Raw genomic sequence first — 7,554 nt, 5'->3', positions numbered from 1 at the left:
AAATACAAAGTGTTCAAAATATCAAGAAATAAGATAAAGCAGCAACAATGAAAATGACATCTAACTTCTTATGAGAAATTATGGAACCCAGAAGACAACAAAACAACATCTTTCAAGTATTGCAAAAACCAAGATGCCAAAAAAGACTTCCATGCACACAGAAAATATACTACATCAGCAATAAAAAATAGGCATTTTTAGACAAAAACTAAGAGCATTCATTACTATACAACTTGCATTTAAAATATACTAAAGAGATTTCCTTAGGCAGAAGAAAAATACCAAAGAGGAAAATATTAAAAATTTAAAAATTAATAAAGTATACTTGGAAGGCTAAACATGAGGTTAAATCTAAAGGAATACTGTCTGTACAAAATAATGATGACCTAGGATTTTAACATATGTATAAAATTAAACATGGCAAGACAATAACACAAATGTTAAAACTTGACTCTTTAAAACTTTTAAAATTAAGGTTTAACGCACATACCTGAATTTTTTTTTTTTTTTTTGAGTTTGACAAATTTATTGGTACTTTAGTAAAGACATTCATCTCAGTCATTTCTCTCTCCCAGCTTGACCTTAGGTTAATATTTCATTTGGGTCAAGAAAATAATATGTAGGAGAGGTATGTTATTTTAACAAACAGGAAAATGGACAAAAAATGGATAGTTTGCCTACATTAAAGTAAGTTAAATTCATATATCTTGATATAATTAAATCATGTAAGAACTAAGAGTTCTATATACATTTCCATCGTTTTACTTGGGCTTATTCTAAACTTAAATGCTAGTGAACAAAATGTTAGGAATATACACAGGCTGCTTCTCTGGAGTTATTACCAACTAAAAAAGCTCAGCAAGCAGTTACCACCAATAAAACAATCTGAAGCTGCCTCCAAATATAATATTGTAGGAGTTTTCAAGGAAATTTTTATACTGTATGCTTCTTTTGTCTGTGACCATGCTTTTAAAGATGTGTTTAACTGTCACATTTTAGAAAAAGTTCATATACAATACAAAAATACAAAACAAACACCCTACAATACACAAATCTAACAAAGTACATGTGGTGAGATTCCAAAAAATGTTTGAAGATGCATTTTCTTTCCTTCAATTTCAGTATCTAAAATGTGCTTTTTCAGAGGCCGCTGGTCAACATGTACGCGTTTAACATAAACCATACAATTTCACTAGTAAGAAAGCCGATAGTTAAGTTCAATTCAAATTGGAGTTCACAAGTTAGTAATTTAAATCCTTAGACAAGGCTACAGAAAGTGCATCTTCTTGTTTTCCAGCTTCATACAATGTTATTATTATTATTTTTTTGGTGTTTATACCTTTTAAAAACTAAAAACAGCCAAATATTTAAGCAATATGTACATTTAAATTTTTGGTGGTGGTTTGTTTTAAAAGAAACAGCTTCCTTATGATTTGCCTCAAGTTCTGGTGGAAATGCTTACAGGAACTAGCTAATAAACAAAAAACAAGAGAAGCACATTCAAAATACTGATTTACTTTGGTAGCAAATGGTTTTTCTTTGAAGACTAATGAAGATAGACAAGACCCATTAAGGTGAAGTGGGCTATTTCAAATACTCAACAGTTTACATTAAAAAATAAAAAATCTTTTAAGAGCTAAGCATCTGTATCCACTGATAGCAATGCAATACCTAGTTTATGATGACTTGAAACAAAACAAATGCCCATAAGGAAAAAAGCTGTATTTTATCTAAATTTACTTTCAGTGAATAGTTCAGTAACATTTTCCTCCCAATACAATAATCCCTCTCTCTATAAGGCTGTTCCTGGGAGCCAGACAAGTTTGGGTAATAAGGGAGTTAAGAGAGTAACTGCTTGCAGTTTTAAATAGACAATAACTTTTTGCTTCCCTCTTAATGTGCTAATAGTTGTGTCTAAAAAAATATGCAATTCTTAAAAAGGTACCATTTCTGATTTCTTTATTATCTGTAACCTTTGGAAACTAATCACATGAAACTACAAAATTAGCAAATGTCTTGAAATCTGTATATAAAACATAAATTACCTCTAATTTCAAACTCTCATTTATTAGTGTACCACTCAATCTTTTAAAAAAAAGAAAAAGAAAAAAAAGCGGCTCCAAAGATAGTCTTATACCATTCTTTAAAAAAGGAAACTGTTCCTTTTAACTTTACACCCACCCCACACCCCAATTTCAAAACATCATTTAATTGTCTTGGTCATGGACATTTCCAAGATGAGATTTTATATTTCGCTCCCACAGCTTCTGGTTATCAGAAAACCCATGCTTTCCTTTATTGAAGGAGTTTGGTCCAGCTGATGTTGGTGTATCCCTTCCAATATTCTTCATCCTCATCTTTGCTTCTGGAGGCATTTCCTCTGGTTCACTATCTTCATCTTCATTAAAGCTGCTGCTACTGAAAGAGTTTTTGGAGCAAGAGTTGAAACAGTTTCTTTAGGCTTACTTGATCCAAGTTTGATGGATATGGCTGATGCTTTCTTTGTTGTCTGACTACCTATGGCAAATCCAAACTTGGAGATCTTTGTAGGCTTTGTTGGGAGGTCGGCAGCTGCTTCTTCAGCTGATCGCTTCTCAGCGCTGCGACTGGAACTTTCCCCTCCATTACTCCGGCGGCTCCAGCTCCCTGAGACTTTTCAGGCTTCTCCTCTCCCGCCTTCCCGTCCCCCCCCCTTTTTTTTTTGAGACAGAGTCTTGCTCTGTCGCCCAGGCTGGAGTGCAATGGCATGATCTCGACTCACTGCAACCTCTGCTGTCAGGGTTCAAGTGATTCTCCTGCCTCGGCCTCCCGAGTAGCTGGGATTACAGGCACCCACTACCGCACCTGGCTAATTTTTGTATTTTTAGTAGAGATGGAGTTTCACCATGTTGGCCAGGCTGGCTTTGAACTCCTGACCTCAGGTGATCCACCCGCCTTGGCCTCCCAAAGTGCTGGGATTACAGGCATGAGCCACCATGCCTGGCCACCTGAGTCTTAAAGTTTAATAAATATTTATATGTGTATATGCTCATATAATTACCACAAATGAAACAGAAATTTCCAACATGACAGAATGTTCCCTTGTGTCTCTCCCACTCTTCAGACTTCTGTCACTATAAATTAGTTTACCTATTCTGGAATTTCATATGAATTTCACATTCATTTCATATGAACGTAGGTGCTCTTGTCTCTGATAATCATCCATATTGTTTGCAACAGTTCATTTTTATAAAATAGGAAGTATTTCATTGTATGAACGTTCTACAATTTATATATTCTCCCGTTGATGAACATATGGTTGTTCCTAGCTGGGAGCTAGCATAAATAAAGCTACTTTAAACATTTTGTCTTTTGATGAACATATGCCCTAATTTCTGTGATGTATAAAATAAGAGTAGAATTGTTGGATCAGAGGCAGGTATAAATATAGCTTTAGTAAATATAGCCAAGGAGTTTCCAAAGTTGTTGTATCAATTTATATTACTATCAGCAGTATAGCTCCAGTTGTCTCATGTCTTCACTAAAACATGATACTGTCACAGTGTCTTCAATTTTTTCCACTTTCGTAGGGATGTAGTAGTATCTCACAAAGGTCTCAATTTCATTTACTTCTTGGATAACAATATTGAGCATCTTTTGTTAGGTTTATTGGTCATTAGAATAGCTTGTTAAGTGTCTGTTGAAGATGTTGCCCAAGTTTTGGTTAAGAAGTTTGTCTTTCTCTTATTGATTTACAGGACTTAGATAATCTTCATAAGGATCCTTAATGGAATATATGTATTATAATTACTTTCACCTAGGCTACAGCTTGGCAAATAGTACTCCTCTGGGAATTTGGCCACCATAACACATGACACTGTTTTCTACCACTAGGTTCAATGGGATATAGGAATCTAATTCAAAGAAATAGAAAAATAATGTATTGCTTTGTTTATTCTATTGTTCTAAGTAAAGTGTATACTTACTGCAAATGGACGTAGTGCACATTTACTCATTTATTTAACATAGGATGTTTTATGCTGACAGAGACCAGTTAAGTAATATATAAAAAAGAAATGGACCAAATGACAGGGAGAAAACTGTCTCAGATTTAGAGATACAACTGTGGGCAATGAAGACACTGATAAAACAAAGGACACATGACCCATTTAATTTGAGCAAATACTAATGCAATTTACCCAGTTGTTGTGAAGTCATAGATGCCCAATTTTGTTTTTCTGTAGAATCTAGATATTTAGAATATTTTACCAAGACTGTGTTTTTAACATAAAACCCACGAGCCACAAGTTTACAATCCCTGATTTTATATTGAGTAACAATTAAAATTCACCATGGCAGGAAAAATAATGGCCACCCCAAGGATGTACACTCCTAGTCCCCAGAATCTGTGAATATGTTTTGTTACATGACAAGAGGAGTTAAGGTTCCAGATGAAAATAAGGTTGCTAATCAACTTGCCTTAAAATAAAAAAGGTTAGCTTAGATAATCCAGGTGGGCCCAATGTAATCACAAGGGTCTTTGAATGGAAAAAGTTTAGTCAGAAGAGTCAATGTGTGATGCGATAAAAGACTCAACCAGACATTGCTGATTTTGAAGATAGAAGGGGCCACCAGTCAAAGAATGAGGGCACCCTTCACAAAGCTCCCAAATTCAGGAAAATGGATTCTTCCCTGGAGCCTCCAGAAAGGAATGTAGCTCTCTCTGTTCCTTAATTTTAACTCAGTGAGACCTGGATTAACTTTTGACCTCTAGAATGGTAAGATAATAAATCTGCATTTTTTTTAAACTCACTAACTTTGTGTTAACCTGCCACAGTGGCACTAGAATACCCTACCTAAAAGATTTAAACTTATTTCAAGATCCACTAGGAATTATCCTAATTTAAGATTGTATTAGTTCATTTTCACACTGCTGATAAAGATATACCTGAGACCGGGAAGAAAAAGAGGTTTAATGGACTTACAGTTCCACATGGCTGGGCAGGCCTCAGGATAATGGCAGAAGGCGAGGAGGAGCAAGTCACATCTTATGTGGATGGCAGCAAGCAAAGAGAGAGCTTGTGCAGAGAAACTCCTGTTTTAAAAACCATCAGATCGCTTGAGACCCATTCACTATTACAAGAACAGCATGGGAAAGACTCACTCCCATGATTCAATCATCTCCCACCGGGTCCCTCCCACAACACGACACGTGGGAATTATGGGAGCTACAAGATGAGATTTGGGTGGAGACACAGAACCAAACCATATCAAAGATAATTTTGCTTAAAATAACTTATATGTTACATAAAATTTCTTATTTGACTTACTATGGGAGCACAAGTGTCAGTTTTTTGATACAATAATAAATGTATAATGAAACTCTTGATTACATTAAAGGTTTACTATGGATTGCTGTAACTGATAAAGCTCACATAAGACAAGTTGATCAAACATATTTCAACTTATTTTCACAAATATCTCTAATTTTAATTATCAAAGCAGCCAACAGATAACCAGTAACACATTCTAAAATATTTCTTTACATTGTTCCTCTTTTCTAAAACTAAAGGAGTAGGGCTTTCTTCACCTAAAAGTTAGAATATTAAAAGTTAGAATGTAAATTAGTTCAAGTATTGTGGAAGACAGTATGGCAATTCCTCAAGGATCTAGAACCAGAAACACCATTTCATCCAGCAATCCTGTTGCTGGGTATATACCCAAAGGATTATAAATCATTCTACTACGAAGAGACCTGCACACATTATGTTTATTGCAGCACTATTCACAATAGCAAATACTTGGAACTAACCCAAATGTCCATCAATGAAATACTGGATAAAGAAAACGTGGTACATACACATCATGTATATGTATATATCATGCAGTCATAAAAAAGGAAAGAGTTCATGTCCTTTTCAGGGACATAGATGAAGCTGGAAACCATCATCCTTGGCAAGCTAACACAGCAACAGAAAACCAAACACTGCATGTTCTCCCTCATAAGTGGGAGTTGAGCAATGAGAACACATGGACACAGAGAAGTGAACATCACACACCAGAGCCTGTCAGGGGGTGGTGGGAAAGGGGAGGGGGAGCATTAGGATAAATACCTAATGTATGTGGGGCTTAAAACCTAGACGACGGGTTGATTAGTGCAGCAAACCACCATGGGACATGTATACCTATGTAACAAGCCTACATGTTCAGCACATGTACCCCAGATCTTAAAGTCAAATTGAAAGAAAAATTCATTTCAATTAATCAGATTATTCAATATTCTAATTATTACAAATCCCATAGATAATGCCAATTATAAATATTTACATATTTAATTTATTTAAATATTTAATTCATTAAAAATTTATATGCTTATTTTAAAATATATGTGATTTAACAAAATGATTTACCAAATTATCAGTATTATCCAAATGAAACCTAAAAGCTTAGTTTTTGTAATTTTAAACATTATTATGATAAATAACAAAAATATATTTAATAGTCTGATTTCAATCCATTTACAAATATTAAATTATGAAAATCAGCATCAGATCTATCCAGAAGCAGCATTGAACTCTGATTTAAGAAACAAATCAGACAAAATATTGTTATAGAAATATTTACATTTTATTAACTTTAAATTTTAAATTTTTAATTTTTGTGGGCATATAGTAGGTATATATATTTAGAGGTACATGAGATACTTTGATACAGGCATGCAATGTATAATAACTGCATCATGGAAAATAGGGTTCACATCCCTTCAATATTTTCAATATTCAATGACACAATATCCTTTGTGTTACAAATAATCCAACTATACTTTTACTTATTTTTAAATGTATAATTATTATTGACTATAGTCACCCTGTTGCACTATCAAATACTAGGTCTTATCCATCTTTCTACCTTTTTTTGGACCCATTAACTATCCTCACTTCACCTCCTACAACCCCACTCCCTTTTCCGGCCTCTGATAACCATTCTTCTATTATCCAAGAGTTGAAATGTTTTAATTTCAAGGTCCCACAAATAAGTGAGAACAAGCAAAGTTTTTGTTTCTATGCCCTGCTTTATTTCACTGAACATAATGACCTCCAGTTCCATCCATGTTGTTGCAAATGACAGTATCTCATTCTTGTTAATGGTTGAATACTATGCCATTGTGTATATGCAACACATTTTCCTTATCCATTTGTCTGTTGATGGACATTTAGGTTGCTTCCAAATCCTGGCTATTGTGAATGGTGTTGCGACAAACATGGGAGCGCAGACATGTCTTCAATTTCCTCAATTCCTTTTTTTTGGGTATATGCCTAGCAGTGGGACTGCTGGGTCATATGGCAGCTATATTTTTAGTTTTTTGAGGAACTTCCACATTTCTTCATAGTCATTGCACTACTTTACACTTCCACCAATGGTGGAAGTTATCCCCACATCGTCTCTAGCATTTGTTATGCCTGTCTTTTGGATAAAATCCATTTCAACTGGAGTGAGATGACATATCATTGTAGTTTTGTTTCACATTTCTCTGATGCTGTTGAGCACCTTTTCACATGCCTGTTCATGATTCAT

The 7,554-nt window shown here is 34.6% G+C and overlaps 1 pseudogene across 1 annotated transcript; it reads right to left on the bottom strand.

The window, feature by feature from the left end:
- Positions 1–1,200: 1,200 nt before the first annotated feature.
- On the bottom strand, positions 1,201–3,845 carry LOC104657402 (annotated as a pseudogene). Its single transcript, XR_004053105.1, has 2 exons — positions 3,791–3,845; positions 1,201–2,646 (listed from the first exon to the last, which is right to left on the bottom strand). The product of XR_004053105.1 is annotated as a PEST proteolytic signal-containing nuclear protein pseudogene (transcript).
- Positions 3,846–7,554: the final 3,709 nt, after the last annotated feature.

This window comes from Rhinopithecus roxellana, chromosome 14 (genome assembly GCF_007565055.1).
Source record: "Rhinopithecus roxellana isolate Shanxi Qingling chromosome 14, ASM756505v1, whole genome shotgun sequence".
Taxonomy (NCBI): domain Eukaryota; kingdom Metazoa; phylum Chordata; class Mammalia; order Primates; family Cercopithecidae; genus Rhinopithecus; species Rhinopithecus roxellana.
The sequence above is the reverse complement of the archived record's forward strand: the minus strand, read 5'-3'. Positions and strand labels throughout refer to the sequence as shown.